At 34.0% G+C, this 18,916-nt stretch overlaps 2 pseudogenes; both read left to right on the top strand.

The window, feature by feature from the left end:
* Positions 1–9,142: 9,142 nt before the first annotated feature.
* On the top strand, positions 9,143–11,610 carry LOC136220183 (protein WHAT'S THIS FACTOR 9, mitochondrial-like; annotated as a pseudogene).
* On the top strand, positions 11,603–18,542 carry LOC136217542 (cell division control protein 6 homolog B-like; annotated as a pseudogene).
* Positions 18,543–18,916: the final 374 nt, after the last annotated feature.

Here is an 18,916-nt window from a genome sequence, read left to right as displayed (position 1 = left end):
TCCCGCTTTTTGCCAAGACTTTTTCATTTCTCTGTATGATAATTAGTTGTTAGTGAAACAAGACACATGTATGAAGTTCCCGCTTATAATAATTAATCATAATGTAGTACTCTCGAGAAATTTTACAATATTCCAGGAGTAATACATCCGACAAATGAAAATCGTGTTGTATACCACTAGATAGATTTTAAAGTTTTGCAAGTGATTTGGTAATCCTGGAGTATCCTAAAATTTTCTACTAACGTCATTGTAGTTGTACCGAAAAGGCTGCTTCAAACAATAACTAGATAAATTTTAGAGTTTTGCAAGTGATTTGGGAATCCTTGAAAAATTACATAAAGGTCCTTATTATCTATCAGCCTTCTTGAGAGTCAGATACATAGGTGTACGTTAGTTCAGTTAATGGAGATATATATGAGAGTAAAATATATTTCTTTCTATTTTATTTTAGAATTCAATTCCTTAATGGAGATTATTATTTTTAAATTGAAGATATGAAATAATATTTTTTTGGAAATTCTATTTGTAAACATTTTCAAACATGTTGTGATATTAGAATATTGGGTAAATTACAATTGTGGTGTCTGTATTTCAGTAGGTTCACATTTTGGTATTAACGAGCCGAACTATTATCGAACCTAGACAAGCTTGGTATTGGCTCGTTAATGTTTTGAGCCGAGTCCTTTGAGCCGAACTTTGGCCAAGCTTTACCCACATGGAATAAAGAATATGGAAGACAAAAAATAAAATTCGTATAATACTCCACATGAGTTTAAAAGATTAAAGAAAAATGCCACAGTCAAGCTTTAAGAATAGTACCTATTTCTTGTGGTTGGAGAAGACAAACTCATAGATTACAGATGACATTGTTTCCTGTATAGTTGTGCATAGATATTAGTTGTTAGTGCAACTAGTGTGAATGATATTCGTATACTTAAGGTTTAGGGTTTATAAATTTATAGACCAAACATAATTCTTAATATGTCATTATTTTCTATATATTATGATTTTATACCATGATTTAAAAATTCTAGACTCCAATTTATAAATTATAAACCTTAGAAAATTTATTCTAGATTTTTAATTTATAAATTCTAATTCTTAAAATACATTAAAAGTACCAATTTTACTAGTTTGACATAATCCAAAATTATAACTTGACATAGTTGTAAATGGTTTTTAAAAGATTAATTTCTATGTAATTTTCCCTTATAGTTTAGGATTTATTTATTGGGATCTAATTTTTTAAATTAATATGTAAAATTATCTTTTATTTGTGAAAAATATATTAAAAAGGGATAATGTGCAAAAATATCGCTAACGTTTATAGCCAAGAGCAATTTTATCTCTAACGTTTAAAATGATGTAATTTTACCCTCTAACGTTAGCAACTAAGAGCAATTTTGCCTATAATATTGACAAACTGGGTTAATTTGAAAAATAATTTATTAAACTGTCTTTTCGTTCATGAATCATGTTATTTACACTTCATATCTGTGTAATTTTATCACTCATTAATAATAGATCACAAACGTATGATTATACTTTAAATGTTAATAATAAAAATCGTTCCTAGCGGTAAATGTTTGGGGTATTTTTTGCATCTTATCATTGTTAAAAAATTAAATTTGGTAATATGTATAACTAAATACAATTTTCATACTTTCATACGTAACAAAACCCAAATATTTTTATGGAAAAATTAAATGACACACAGCCCATATACAGATATAGTCAAGTGGCTCAAAGCTTCAAACCAAAATTATTTTATCTAGGCTTAATATATCAACAGCTACCTGAATTTGTTCATAATAGTAGATTGGCTTTCTGAACTTTACAAAGTGTCTCACAAACTTCTTTAACTCACCAGCAGAATCATTGCCGGTGATAATATCAACAGATTATTTTATACACGGACGGAATTTCGTTGGTGGTAAATGTAGTCCGTGACTTATTAACTCACCAGCAGAATCATTGGTAATGAAATCTGCCCGTGATAATACCAGCGGACTATTTTATGCACCGATAGAATTTCGTTTGTGGTAAAATTAATAAAAAAAATAAAATTTATTTTATTTAAATTAAGAGGAAATTTTTTTAGAGAACGGGAATTCCCCCCCTTTTCACAATTTACTTTTTGTTTTCCCCCCTCTTCTCTTTATCTTTCAACATAGATTCGACTCCATTCTCTCAAAACCCACTCTCTTCTCTCTTTGTCTTCCTTATCGATTTACCCAACTCTTTCCCTCATCTCTCTCCACTCCCATCCTTTATCAGTTCGAATTACAACCATTGTTTGCCTTGCTTGGACGGAAGAAGCTGAACCGGCAACCTGAGATTGTTCGTCATTTTAGGTGAGTCAACTTTCTTAAAACTGAATGGAGTTGCGTTAATTTTTAATGGGTTCAGGAGTTTTCTCCTCAATTTGATAAATCTGCCAGCAAATGTAGATCTATTGAAAATTTCAGTTTGAGTGATGAACTGAAATTTAGGACAAACTTGTATATGACTTTGCTTCATTGTGTTTTTCTCTGCTTTGTTCAGCGGAATTTCCCAAATGCTACGGACAATGAGGGATATTTTGTCTTCTCGAACAACTTTTTTTTTAGCTTTTTCTAAAAGGTTTTTTACACTTCACTGATTAGTTAGCCCTATTTTGGTTATAAACTGTGAGTTCTTAGTGTTTCTTATCAGAGCTTAGTTTACTGTTGGTTAGTGTTTAGTTATGTTGATTGAAGCATTGGTTGAATAGAATTTTTATATCTTATAATTGTAGTTTGATGTTGATGATTAATACTATGATTTCTGTTTGCAGCAAGAAGATATTAGGAATTAACCGTGATTTCTGTTACGTTTAACTTCTGGTGAACGGTGAAGTGGAGATCCCAATTTCTGGGAAATCCAAGGCTATTTGAGGTAAGTGGAGACCCCAATTTCTGGGAATGCCTTTGGTTTATTTTGGTTCATATTTACTTTAGCTGTTTAATATAAAACTAGTTGTTTAATTGGAATTCTGAGAGATACTTTTCATCTAAGATTTGAATTATACTTGTCCACTTAGATATAGACATTAGGGTCTGGAATTGTAACAAAGAAAAAATTATTTTGCTAATTGTAAGGAAGAAAAAGTTAGTACATTGAACACCCAAATGCTTATGGTTTTTGCTAATTGTAGGCACTCGAATTGGTGCCGTTTGGCAATTTAACTAATTTTAACCCAAAAGTAGTGTAGTAATCTATGTTGTCCGGACACGGACACGGATACGGTATCCGACACGGACACGGATACGGGAAACGTCATTTCTATAAAACACAGCACGGATACGTGGGGGACACGTGTAAATATTAAAAATATTGGGGCACATTTATAAATTTTAAAAATATATTTATATATATGATTTTTTGTAATATAACTAAATAATTAGGAGCCCTATTTATATAGATGGACGGAGAAGTTTGAGAGTTTTTGTATTAATTAGGAGTTTCTTCTGGCATTAATTCCCCTGTCCTTTGGAGTTTTGGCTCTCTAAATCTATCAACTATAACGACTATCGGTGAAGTTGAACGGCTGTATAATTTGAATTTGAAGAATCACAGGCTTTAATTTGACATTTGAAGAAGCGCATGTTTTTTTTTCCTGGGACACGCGTATCCTTCACTGATACGCGTGTCCAACTTTCCGATATTACGGACACGGCCCCGACACCGTGTCCGTGGAGTTTCCGGCCGTGTCCGTATCGGATACGTATCCGACACGGGATACGCTGGGTCTATGGAGTGTCCGTGTATCAGAGGTAGTAATTCAACTAGATTCCAAGCTATGTTAGCACATATGAGTTCATTGTTTCAACTGTATTTTGTTACTTGAATTTGTGTTAAAATGATGCATATATATGTTTTTGATCCATGCTTTACTCAATACATACAAGTTCATGACCTTATACATAAACTTGTGCCAATAACATAGATTATCTTTGTTGATTGTTGTTAATGAGAAAAGTTGGTATGCGATTTGGATTTAGCAGTTATTTCATTTCATTCTGATATTGAATATGCAAAAACAGGACATAATCCCTATGTTTTGGATTTAACAGTTATTTCATTTCAATATGATATTTAATATGCAAAACCAGGACATAATCCCTATGTTTTTCCCTCCCATGTTTATTTGATCATGATCATGTTTTCGTGTTTCCAAAACCTTTATAACGATTCTATTAAAGCCAATAATTCATTGAATCAGTTGTTTTTGAGCATGTATTCAGCAGTCCTATGGACTTGATTAGCAGTAACTGCAATGCCAATAACCTCTGTTTTTTTTTTAAATTTTCTATACCCTAGCCGATTTATAACGAGTTCCATTTTTTTAATTATCTAGGAGCCGAGCTTTGGCCTCATGCTTGGCTTCTCAGCTAAATTGATTAGTTCGAGTTCAACATTCTGTTTGTTTGTGTGTGCTTTTTGCGAGCTTGTTAATTGTCATAAACTTGGCTCGTGAGCTTCATGAACATTATTATTGAGTTTGTTTATAAACTTGATTATTGTCTTCTCATGAGCTTTCGAGTTGAGTTTCGCTGCTGCGTTTAAGCTTCGCTCGTTTATTATTCAAGTCGAACATGATATGAGCGGCTCGGCTCATTTACAACTATTAGTTCAAACATTGGTGATAGGGGACTAAACAATGCATTATCAAAATCCTAAGACATAACAGTGTGATAGGGGACTAATAATTCTATTGATATGGTATATGACATCCTTTTTATAGTTTAAAGATACATCCGTTTTCGTCATTAATGTGTTCAAACAACTTAAACCAAACAAAGAATGACAAGGCAGAGTTTTTGTCACATTCTTTTTTCAATCAAATACTTTGATTTTCCCATACAAATACAATGAAATAATTTTCCAATGCAGAAAAATGATTCTTTTTGCAGTCTTCTATTTGTATGTACTACGAATTTGGTTTCTATACTCTATAGTTTTATACTACTCAATTTGAATTTGATTTAATTTGACATATACTTCTACTAGTTCTATAATTTCTTTCCTTTTCAATTTTAATGTAGAGAGGTTGGAAATGAATGCACCTCAATCTACTGAAGATAGCGACTACTGAACCATTCAACACTCTTTGGCATTGGAGGTATAGGAAAAAAAGGTATGGTATTTATAACTCTTAAATAAAGCCGAAGTGGGTTTTGCGATTGTATTTGCTCATTGCTTCTATTTTTCATATGTTTTCATCCAATCCTGTTTTTTTTTCTTTTGTTTGGTTAGAGTTCAAGAGAATGGTTTTATTAGTATAGTTTGTTTGCTTTTGAGTTTTGGTAATCAAATTTTGTTTATTACAATGGAAGATTCTACATACTTTTATATTTCGATCCACCTATGGACTCTTCACATCCGAACCAAATTCTAGGGGCGAAGAATGAGAGTGAAGGGGCAGCAGCTATGAAAACGTTATAAAAATAAAAATGTATAAAACAGAAAGTTAATTTGTTTTAAAAACTTAAAATCTCGTCCAACAAGCATAATCCTCTCCTCGGAGAAAAGGCTTAGTTGATCAACATCTGGTGAATGGAAGGAGAAACAGACCCGATGAATGAAAGGAGAAACGAAACATACCTCCAGATGAATGGAAGAAGAAATAACCTGGAGGAGAAAGAAGCACATATATTATTATCTCCCAGAATGCATGTAGTGGAATCATTTGGACACGTGTGTTGTCACCTCGCTTAATAATTCTGTACATAAATATCATCATTCTTTCAGACCTACCCTTTCATATTAAACATATTCCTATGCTATATTATATGATATGATATGAATTAATAATGCTTCAAAAACCGCTTAATAATCTATATTATGTGTTGTCACCCCGCTTAATAATTCTGTACACAACATCTTTATTCAAAGATATCAATTCATCTCTATTTAGTAGACTCTTTGTCAATTCTTCTACGTCTTCTTCCTAGGGGTGGGCAAAAAACCCGATCAAACCGGTAATCGAACCAAAAACCGGTAATCCGAACTGGTGGTTTTTTTAATGGTTAAAAAAATATATAGGTACCGGTTTCGGTTTCAGATTAGAGTTTCAAAAACCGTGGTTAACGGTTAACCGAACCGTTTAATAAATATAACCAATTTTTTTAAAAAAATTAATATATAATTATATAACATAGATTATAAGATTTAAAAAAAGTCTTTAATATAGATTATAACCTATATTAATATAAATATATACCATAGATTATATTTGAATGTAAACTTGATGGATTAATGCTGTAATAAGCACTTTGATGAAATATTATTTACATTTCTTTATGTTTTAAATGTAAATTTGATGGATTGTTTTTTTAGTTCGGTACTTATGTTTGAATTTGAACTTTTATATGAATTCGTTTCGTTTGAATTTTTGAAATGTGTATTTTAATATTGTTTAAAAATTTAGGTTTGGGTAAAAATTATGGTTAACCGTTGATTTTTGGTTAACTGGTGATAATTGGTTAAAAACCGTTAACCGAAAAACCTAACTGAAATTAATGGTTAACCGGTTGTATAGTTAACCGATTGATATGGACCGGTTTCGGTTTGGATAGTTAAAAAACCGTTGATAACGGTTCGGTTATTTTTTTTTTTTTGTCTAATGGACCGGTTAATCGAACCGTGCCCACTCCTACTTCTTCCTCTCCATTATTCTTCATTGTGCTGTTTTCATCCGAATCAGTATTATTATGATCACTATTAGGATTCAACAAACCCGGGATCAAATCTTCCATGTCTTCCTCTCCAATCTTCATGCTTTCACTATCACTGTTCTTCTTCAATTCCATTTTCCTCTTCCTCTTTTCACCATCAATATCATTAGAATCAGCATCATTATTGTTTAATTTCCTCTTTCTGCTAGGGCTAGCCACAGATTTGTTCTTCAACTGACAATGAACAATCTCTCCATTCAATTCCGACGTAGAAAACTCATACATAATCCAACCACAATTCTCATCAGATTTTTTAGTGAAACCCACTCACCTCCCATCTCATCCTTCTTCTCGCAATCTTTCCGGTGCCAAGTTCCACCATGGCCGACCTTCCTATCAATTGTTGAACCACCTGTTTTCTTCATTTTAGTAAAGAAATAGAGATAATTATGACCACCATAACAAGGATTGAGACCAAACCTTTGAAATATTTGACATGGCTCTTCCTCACCATACAAATCACACTAAGGAATCATCATCTCTTCCATAGAATAAAGTCTGCCCGTCAGTTTCTTCATCAGAAAATGACCCACCAATTCTTCATCAGTAGGAACAAATCTATAACCAGGAAACTCAAATAGAGGAGGAAGTCGTTAGGAAATATCAAAAATTTAAATTTTCTTTTTTAAAAATCTCAAAATTGGAATGTGTTGTTCTGAAGAGAGGTTGGCAGGACATCACATCTTATTTCAATTGGAAAGTGTTGTTCTACAAATCAAGTCCCTAATCTTTTTAAATTGTGACAATAAACCCTTTGATCATTTATATTTTAATACATTAAGTTCCTCTTCGACGATCCAGTTATTTTTTAACATGTCAATTGATATATTGATTACCACCAGATAATTTTTTAATTATTTTACTTCAGAAGAACAATGATATCCTAACAGTTTATATGCTAAACTGTGTGCCACTAAAACATGTAATTGAAGTTGTGTACACTTTAAACGAGTTTCAGGGAGGCAATAGATTAATGTAAACGATTTTAAGAGGGAACATATACCAGTTAAGAAAGTTAAGAAATTTATTAGATCAATTTAAATAGGTTACGGGTAAATAGGATATTGTCAAAATATAGGTAACAATTGGCTTTTCTGGCTTTTCTAAACACATATACAGAAGGCTAGAGAGATATTTTTAGCCTAATCTAACTTACTAGTTTGTAATTTTTTCTTCATGCAAAAGCAATAAAACATAGTTTAACAACTCGAACAAAAGTTGGGTATATCAAATACATAGAAACAAACTTTTTTTTTTAATTACATCGTAGGAACAACTTTTGTCAGCTTCAATGCATAGATCCAACCTGACCAGGAATATTCTGTCTTCTCAATTATTAATCTTGTCACCTTCAATGTATATATACACCATTTTATCATTCATCGTATATATGTACACCATTTTATCATTCATCGATAATAGACAGGGGCGGATTTAGGGGGGGCATAGGGGGCATTTGCCCCCCTTCATCCGAAAAAAAAAAAATTTTTTTTTTTGTCCCAAAACGACGTCGTTTTGGTTAGAACCAAAACGACGTCGTTTTGGTAAGTGAATCTAAATAGCAGACAAGGAGGACAGGATTTCATTGCTTTTCTTTACCCTCACATCGCTCGACTTCTCTTCTCCGCTCCCTATCCCTCCCCAAACGCAAAACGCCGCCACTTTCAGTCTCCTCTCCTCTCCTCCTCCGTCCGACTTCTCCCTGCCTGCCTCCGGCCGGCCGTCCGCCCATCTCCGATCTGCTGCTGCGGCTGTCTCTCCCTGCCAGGTTAGTTTAATTGTTCTTTTTCTGCTTTAATTTAAATTTTAGGTTAAATTAATTTTAGGTTAAAATCATTTTAGGAAAATGGATATTGATAGTTTGTTTTGTTTATTTTTAATTTTGGTTAATGGATATTGATTGATAGATTGTTATTAATTTTAGGTTATTCTTAATTTTAGGTTAATTGAATTGGTTGAATTGATTTGGTATTATTTATTGATTGAATCGATTTGGTATTTATTGAATTGAATTGATTTGATTTGGTATTATTAATTGAATTGATTTGGTATTATTGATTGAATTGGTTTAATTCATTATGTAGGTTAATGGATAAATTTGTGTTTAAAAGAGCACGAAGTTCGGTTGATAACAATTATGTACTAAAGTGTATTTTTTTCAATTAATGTTATTTTGGCTAAAAAATTTTTTACATAGAGTTTCGTCCCCTCCCTCAATTCCTGGATTCGCCACTGCCTTGGGGGTGTTCTATGATAATTTATAAGTGCGCTTAACAAATTTTCTATTAAAAAAACACAGTTTTGATTGAGTTTTTCAGTGTAATTTCGAATTGTTTCCAAATAGTAAACTTCTTAGCTGCATGCATCTATTTCAAAATAATTCTGATATTTATGTAATTTCGTAAAATATCTGTTCCCAACTTCCAAAGCCCACCTTCCCAAAATCTTCACCTGAACCCTAGAGTCCCGATCTTCATCTCACTCTTACTGCTAATCTTCATCCGACATTTCCCTTTCTCATCTCATCCCATCTTCGATAATCGATTCTCTGACCCCCTTCTTCCCGCTCACTACCTACAACTTCGCTGGAGACTCACCAGTCAATCCTTCACCCTCAGACTCGCCGGTCACCACATCCAGTCCACGTTGTCGTCCGCCACTGAAGCACTCTCCAGTCCAGCCCTCTCAATCAGTATCGCTGTCGCTGGCAACTTTCACTCATTTATTTCTTTCCGGCGATGCATTCAGTTCTAATTTGTAAGTTTTTATCTCCATTTTATATTATTTTGTGCAATTTTCGATGCTTTTCTATTGTAAAATACCCCTCCAATTCCTACCTATCTTGGGCTTTTCCTCTTTGATTCAATCTCTGTCACCTCTTTATTGTGTCTTGGTATTAATCTTTGCATGAATGCACAAATTAAGTTAACTTTTGGGATTGCGTTTAATTCTCCTATTATTTATAAAATTTGCCAAACTTCCTAAATTTTGATTCCAGATTATGGCTGAGATGGGTCTTTGGTTAAAACACTCTGGGCTCCTAATGATAGCTGATTCAGCAAGTTACAATTAACCATTTTGCAGTATTATGGCTGTTGAGCTATCTCAGTGGGAAAGGGACGAATGCATCAGATATTTCTAGCAATTTCCTTTCAAGTTATCCTGGTGGTTAAGTGGCACAGAAATCATGGTGGGATGCTGATATTAAAACAATAATTCAGTCATAATGATGAAAGCTGTTGAATCTAAATGAATGGGGTCTGCATTCTAGTGATCTCCGTACCATCTGTCCTGCATCTTGCTTCAGCTGCTTTTTATAGCCACCACTTTGCCAATCACTTGTTTAGCTGCTTCAACTTCGTTTTTATTACGATTTCTAGTATAATGTCATCCAAGTTTAGCTGATTTTGCTTTCAATCTTAATCCAGCTTCCTCAACTCAATGTTCCTGACAAAGTCCAAATCTAAAATCCTAAAGCCTCTTTTCTTTACCTCTGAAGGTTCATTTTTTACCTGCATTAATCATATCCCCAAAAATCCTCCATACAAGTACTTGCAAACCCAGAATTATGTGAATGTATACATGAAATGGAAGAAAGATCCATACTATGATTCAATACAGCATATACACAAGTCTTTAGAGCTTAAACCCATTATTTTGTTGAAAAATATCATAGCCCAAGATCCCAATGGTTGCATCCCAATTTCTGAAGTGTCAAAGAGAGGACTGCAATTTGATGTGAAAATCAAGGTTGCAAGGTTTTTAAGGCAATACCCTTCAATTTTTGAGGAGTTTACTGGTCCTAAATATAATTTGCCTTGGTTTAGATTGACACAAGAAGCTGTAGAGATTCACAAGGAAGAGAAAAAGGTACTCGAGGAGTGTAAAGAGGATTTGAGAGAGACTGAAGAAGTTCATATTAATGAGCCAGGAAAAAGTGTTGCCTTTCAAGATTATTCAAGGGATGATATGGTATTTGGGTTTGCCAGAGGATTTTTTACAACACCCTGAGAAGAATCTGGACGGATCTCTTAAGGTAGTCGAAATGGCGGATGGGTTGAAGGGTTTGAGTGTAGAAAGTGGGGAAAAGGTGTTATCTATTTTGCAAAGAAATCGCATGAGAAAAGGAGTATATAATGGAGAATCAATGGAGGTAATTGAGTATCCATCTTTTCCATCAAAGGGTTTAAGGTTGAAGACGAAGATTAAAGATTGGTTAAAAGAGTTTGACAAGCTTCCTTATGTATCACCTTATGAGGATTATTCACATTTGGATCCAAATAGTGATATTGCAGAGAAAAGAGTTGTGGGGTTCCTTCATGAATTGCTATCTTTATTTGTTGAGCATTCAGCAGAAAGGAAGAAACTTTTGTGCCTAAAGAAGTATTTTGGGTTGCCTCAAAAAGTTCACAAGGCATTTGAAAGGCATCCCCATCTATTTTATTTGTCTCGTAGGAACAAGACATGCACAGCAATTCTTAAGGAAGCTTATGGTGATCAAGTGTCTATAGAAAGACATCCAATGTTGTTGGTGAGGAAGAAGTACATTAAGTTGATGATGGAATCAAAGATGCTTTTGAAGATGAGAAAGGTTAAGAAACCGTTTGTTGATTCGGGTTCGGGTTCGGGTTCGGATTCGGATTTGCTTTTGCCTTGAGTTTCAGCTGTTGTAATCTGCCTTGCCAAGGTAATCATTGACAGGGGCGGATTTAGGGGGGGCATAGGGGGCATTTGCCCCCCCCCCCCCTTCACCCGAAAAAAAAAAAAAATTTTTTTTTGGTCCCAAAACGACAAAACCCTAAACCAAAGAACCAAAACGACGTCGTTTTGGTAAGTGAATCTAAATAGCAGACAAGGAGGACAGGACTTCATTGCGTTTCTTTACCCTCACATCGCTCGACTTCTCTTCTCCGCTCCCTATCCCTCCCCAAACGCAAAACGCCGCCACTTTCAGTCTCCTCTCCTCTCCTCCTCCGTCCGACTTCTCCCTGCCTGCCTCCGGCCGGCCGTCCGCCCATCTCCGATCTGCTGCTGCGGCTGTCTCTCCCTGCCAGGTTAGTTTAATTGTTCTTTTTCTGCTTTAATTTAAATTTTAGGTTAAAATCATTTTAGGAAAATGGATATTGATAGTTTGTTTTGTTTATTTTTCATTTTGGTTAATGGATATTGATTGATAGATTGTTATTAATTTTAGATTATTCTTAATTTTAGGTTAATTGAATTGGTTGAATTGATTTGGTATTATTTATTGATTGAATCGATTTGGTATTTATTGAATTGAATTGAATTGATTTGGTATTATTAATTGAATTGATTTGGTATTATTGATTGAATTGGTTTAATTCATTATGTAGGTTAATGGATAAATTTGTGTTTAAAAGAGCACGAAGTTCGGTTGATAACAATTATGTACTAAAGTGTATTTTTTTCAATTAATGTTATTTTGGCTAAAAAAAATTTTACATATAGTTTCGCCCCCCTCCCTCAATTCCTGGATTCGCCACTGATAATAGATCACAAATATATGTATACACGTGAAAAAATAAAATAAAAAAACTAAAAATTATAATGCGTCAGGTATGAATTGGACAAAAAAAAATCCAAATATTTTATAAAATTTATAATTATTAATATTTAATTCTCTTATGAAATACAAAAACTAAAATGAAAACCCAATTACTGTGCAATTGGTGTAGATTACAGGAAGAAAATATTTGTGTTATTTGCCAACATTAGCTAAAACTGCATCATTTTAGAATTTAAGTGTTAAATTGCTCTTATTGTCAACATTAACAGTGTTTTTGCACCTTATCTGAAATAGAAAATGAGTGCTTAATAAATAAAATTTCTTCAATCTAGTCCTCAATTCTCAAGGAGGCATAGCTGTTATGGTAAATGGACAGTGAAGTGATCATACGTTAACATTAAATTAATGATTTGAGTAAGATTATTCATCTACCAACAATGGATTGTAAGTGCTCCTCCAATGGTTGAATCCAGAAAGCTGATTATAATTAGGAGCTGTGAGATTATTTAGGGACAGTTGAATTCCAATAAGATAATATACAACTCCTATTTCTTCAGGAACAATACCTGCAAATCTATTTTCCAAACGGACTTTATTTGTCAAGTTTCCTATATAATATACACAAGGTTCATCTCTATTCAACTTATCAATTTTGTTAATCCATCGAAAATGGGTTTCATTGAATAACTTAATTGTAATTTATGTTACCAATTTCACAAACAAGACCAGAGAAGGCAGAGCAGCCAGGACCACCAGTTAACAATTGCAACAAATCAATAATGATTTTTTTTTATCATTTGTTACCCTGCATGATATCTACTTTAGGTTGATTTGATACCTGAACTCATGCGAGTTATCCCTGATGCCTGTTGATTACATAATCATATTGTTAACATCATTAAGGGCATCTTATAAGTTTTAATTGCAATTGTACTTATGTTGATTTGTTGGCACGATGCACTCCTAATATATATTTTTATTGACCAGGCACTGAGTTCCTCTGATAGGCATGTTTATGCATCTGGTTATGTTGCTTCTCTTTTAAGTGGAGTCTCAAAAGGTTATTATATCCTTATAAAGTTTATAAACTACTTATTCCTCAGTATGCCTTCAACCGTTGGTCGTAAAGTCGCAGTCAAATCGGAGAAGGCCAACGATTTCGCCCGATCCAAATCTGAAGCTACAACGCCTCAGAAGCGGAAGTTGAGATCTTATGTTGGGGCATTGCAGGATGGCCCAATGGCTTCCCTAGTGAAGAGGACATCGCCTCGCCGAGGCTTCAATTCTAGCCCAAATCGTCCTGAAATTGAGAGTTTTTCCCTTCGATTTCATAGTTTCATTCTTGTTTAATGCTTGAACTGTATAACCCATTGCACTGGTTTATCTAGAAATTATAAGTTAGAGAATCCATTTCAATTGGTGAAACTAGACAGACATGCTTATAATATGTGGCATTTGAATGTAACGTAGTTTGTCACTTGGAACCAATGAAATTGATTTGTGGCTGCGGTTGTGTTTGAGAGAGGGATGTGATTCTTTATGGTTGAGAATTCATTACTTTGCTATGATACAAGCACTGATGTTTGTCAGTTTGCATTTATTTTTCCAGGAAAGTGAAAAGGATTCTAGCGTAGAAGCAGAGAAAACAAGCACATCTCCGGTGAAGATTTCGAGTGATATTTTAATTAATAAACCAAATTGGAGTCCTAGAGGCAAGCTTGATTCCTGGTTTTAGTTTAATTGGATTTCATGTTTTGGGATCCTAAATTGTCAATTATTTGCAGATGCAGGGCAAATCAGTGCAGTCAAAGAGGCATTGCATGTATCAACTGCACAAGCTATAGTTGTATGCCGTGAAGATGAACAAAAAAGAATTTTTGAATTCTGCAAAGCTTGTATAGAAGAAGAAAAGGCTGGAAGCTTGTATGTGTGTGGATGCCCTGGGACTGGAAAGTCGCTGTCAATGGAGAAAGTGAAACAGAATTTGATTGATTGGGTCAAACAGGTTGGCTAAATTAGTTTCATGTGATGCACTAGGTTCATAGTTGTTTATTGTATCTTCCTAAAAATTGATGTCCTTTGTTATCAGGAAGGACATCATGCTCCAGATGTATTGAGTATAAATTGCACTTCTCTGATAAACACTTCTGAAATATTTAACAAGGTGCAGATATGGATCATTCATTTTCATCAAGTGTTAATTCCAAATACACTTACCAGCTGATCAGCTGATTTTTCTTGCAGATAATTGGTAAAAGCCTCCCAAGAAAGAGAAACAATATGCCTATATCACCTCTTCAATATCTTCAGAACTTTTATTCTCAACAATCATCACCAGATTCAAAAATGACGTAAGAAGCCTGGTCCTTCTCCATTAGTCATTTGTGAGGCCTGCCTGCAGGAAAAATTGAATATGGTTAATATGTGTGGAAGATCTGTTGTAATTTGATGTTTAGTTTTCTTGGTGTCTAGTTGATTACTTCATACGAATCCTAAATTGGAATTAAAATTTCCGCTTCACAGGCTAATAATTGCAGACGAGTTGGATTACTTGATTACTAAAGACCGAGCTGTCCTTCATGATCTTTTCATGCTTACAACATTTCCATCTTCTCGGTGTATATTGATAGGTACTATTTGTCAGAATGTTCAATAAGATGCTTTTACTCCTTCCATTGAAGTTCTTAACCATGTGTATGAACAAATTAAGATATACTAATATACTCCCATACAGGTATTGCTAATGCCATAGATCTTGCAGATCGTTTTCTTCCAAGACTTCAATCACTGAATTGTGAGTTGATCACTTGCTAGAATTTGCAGTTTCAGCAATGCTCATCATTTATTCTACTCATATCTCAGTTATTGAGGATTCTGTGTAACTGAGAACTAGTACTTATTTTTGCTTCATCCACTTCTGATAGGCAAACCAATGGTCATAACTTTTAGAGCCTATTCTAAGGATCAAATCCTCAGAATACTTCAGGAGAGGCTATTGGTAATTTCTATACTCGCCTTTTTCTGTATCTTATTGCTTGAATTTGTTGAAGAAACTTCCAAATAGAAAAAGGGACAAATTATTGCCAGCTTATGCTCATTTAACATGGAAATATGCATGACAGTATCATGCAAAACCTTGATGAATAGGATCCTGTATTATTTAGATTTGACCTGACAGCATACGAGTAACTGTAGTAATTACTTAACATGAATTCTTTTGAATGTAACTCCAGCAAATCTGTAATTATCTTCTACTTAACAAGACACTCAATATTTAAAATGCATATGCTTAATGAACACGATGTCAAAGAATTTAAACTATACACCTTGTGGAAAACTAGATACTTGCTACTATATTTTATAGGAAACCTTGGAACTGTAATGATTGAAACACATCAGACAGATCTGTCTGTATTCAGAATAAATTCACACTTTTCAGGTGTAGTATATTGCTTTGGTTTGAGAGTTCAGAAACCCTATCTGTACTACAATCTTTTTAAGAATGAAGCTGGATAGGTCTAGATATGTGTTCTTGATTTACTCTACATGTATTACTGTGTGTGAGGAATTCAATTTATTTTAGTATCAACTGATTAATAGTTATATGAAAGGATATAATTTGAAATTCGAGAAAAAAAACATTTGCCATATTTAGTGACTTGAATTATCTGTTAATCGTATCACTAGGCACTTCCGTGGACCATTTTTCACCCACTAGCATTGGAGCTCTGTGCCAGAGTAAGTCATGGTTATTTTTTTTTTTCATTTTTAATGGACCTATTGCCAATAGATACTGACTAGTTGACACTAAATAGAAAGTTGCAGCTGCTTCAGGAGATATGCGGAAAGCTTTATGTGTTTGCAGGTCAGTGCTACTGTTATTACTTTCTTGAACACTTGTTCTCAGTAATTTTTGTTGTAACCTGATAAATAAACTGGTTTGCACAATCTCTAAATGATGATGATTGTAACCATGATCTATTAGGCCTTTGGAAGGTGACAGAACAACTGATGTTCTTGGCTTTATGTTTTAGGAGTGCAATTGAGATTCTAGAGGCAGAACTGAATGAATCCGAATCCAACATGAATTTTGATGCTGTGGAGAAAGAGCTGTGCTCTCAACAAAAAGCTCCAGCTTGTCAATCCCTCGAAGAGCAACAATATAAAATTGTATGTGTTTGTTATCAACATATTATCATGATTCGTCTTTTTCTTTTATTGTTGTACTTGTGACAAACATGTCAGTATATCCTTCTAGCAACTCCCATGGTATAATATCTCGAGATCAATAATCCAAATCGAAAGAGATTAGCTGGTGTTGAAGTTTCATAAATAGCTTCAACACTTGTTAATTTCCATAACTTTAAATGGATACGGTTGTTTTTCCTTTTTCTGCTCCATTTCTTCTTGCCTAAGCACAGTTAACCTTCTTGAGGTGAACCACATCATAAAGTATTTTGAGTTAATGAGGTGACTCAAATATAAGAGTGTCTTATTACCATTAGACCTTGTTCCGTAGGTCAATTAGTGGCAATAAATAGAGGTAACCAAATTGAGGTAAAAGCAGATTAATTATTGTCGAGAGGGACTAACTTAAACTTTGCAGGAAGTTACCGTGTTCCAAGCTCAAGAAAACCAGTTTGATAACTTGGTCGGTACTAAAAGGACCAGTGTGCTCACTCTGAAGCAAGCTTAAGGCGCCCTTTTGATAGGGAATTGATTTGTTTACCTCAAATTTACTATCTCTATTTGTAAGCCGTAGAAGTAGATTCTACATAGAAATTGGCTTTGTACGTTTCTTGAAATAGGATTGTTGTCTCCTTGTTTATTTAGAATAGGTTGGTATCAACTTGCAAACAGATCCTATATAGGATTCTACTTTGAATATACACAAGTTTCCAGCGTTGTTCTTCTGTACAACTTCATATCTATTTTTGGAAAAGTTCTCAGCATTTTCTCTTACTTACATTCTCTGAAAATGCTGAATATGTTGCAGGTGAGAATTGATCACATGGCTTCTGCCTTGTCAAAAGCTTAAAGATCACCTGTAGTGGACATCATTCAATCTCTTCCTCAGCATCAACAAGTAAGTTTCTATAATAGTATCAACTAGTAATGCTACTAGAAACCCGAAAGACAATCCCCTCACTCCTTTAAGAGTTCGTTTTCATGTTTGACTCTCCGGAATCCAGTATTTTATTTGTATATGGTATTGCAGATAATACTATGTGCAGCTGTGAAGTTTTTCAAGGAGGAAAGAAGGATACTACTGTAGGAGAGGTGTGCTCTCTATTTCTGCATAGTGAAATGAATTACAATAACTTGGGTTGTTTTCTAAATGTTAGTTGCTCTTGTATGTGGATGCAGCTGAATAAACAGTATATAGACGTATGCAAATCAACAATGATACCTCCGGTTGGGATTTTGGAAGTTTTGAGCATGTGTAGAGTCCTAAATGACCAGGTAAATAAGGCTACCTGCTTATGTTTAACAGTTTGGGTGCAAAAGTCTTCCTCTATCAGAAAATACTAAGTGCATAATTTTAATTGCAGGGGCTTCTGAAACTCGGTCAATCTCGTGATGATAAAATGAGACGACTGACACTAAATGTCGATGCAGCAGACGTCAATTTTGCATTGCAGGTATATATAGTAGTACATTGAAAATAATGTACCATTGTAGTTTTATTATTTTCCTTAGTTTTGTTTTTTGCTCTAATTATTACTTGGTTGAATGTTGAATTATATCAGGGGTTCCGTTTCTTTCGGAATTGTCTGCTGTAATTCTGTTATACATACATACATACAATTTTCTCTGATGGCATTTCATCCAGTTTTCTGCAATTCCAGGTAAGCTTATATGCAGCATTGTTGCATACAGAAATTTTTGTAACATGTATTCGGGTCTTCAATCTGTTTCTCAATTCATGTATTTGTGTCTTGAATCCGTCACTCAATTTATTATCATGATTGAACTTTTTATCTTTCAGCTGTACCTTCGTTTTCGAGCAGCGCCTGGACAAGTTTGAAGAAACATATTTATTCTTGCATTGCATCATGTTAGTGATCGATAAATAGAAGATTCAGCAAAATAAGAGATGGTGGCAAACGGCAAATGGCAAATACCATTCCATAAACGCCTTAAGAATCAGCACCAAACTTTCTTGTATTTTCTTTTATTAGGGTTTAGAGTATTTAAACTCCATTTTACTAAATTGTAAGAACCACTTTATCAATCAATACAATTTGTTTTAGAGAGTTTTAGGATTTATCAAATAATTTCTAATCCGACAACAAGCACCTTTTAACTTTGGTTTACTGTCTGTAAAGTAGTATTTTATTTAAAAGAAAAGAGTTATTTTATTTCAAAATTGTTTTGTCCTTCATATTTTGACAAAGCAACTATTACTTTGTTTTTTTCATTATTGAATGATAATTTTGTTATTTTCTGCTATTGGATTAATTTTCTATCTGATTAGCTTATAAGTTAAAACAGGCAGACGACCGAGCTGTGTTGAAGCATTTTAATTGGCCAGAGAAGAAAGTTGATGCCATTAGAGAAGCTGGCATTGAGTATCGCGGCCTTAAGCAATTAGAAAGGGAGATAACTTCCTTTGAGGACGACACTAGCA

Source organism: Euphorbia lathyris, chromosome 2 (assembly GCF_963576675.1).
Source record: "Euphorbia lathyris chromosome 2, ddEupLath1.1, whole genome shotgun sequence".
Taxonomy (NCBI): domain Eukaryota; kingdom Viridiplantae; phylum Streptophyta; class Magnoliopsida; order Malpighiales; family Euphorbiaceae; genus Euphorbia; species Euphorbia lathyris.
This window is presented reverse-complemented; position numbering and strand designations above follow the sequence as displayed.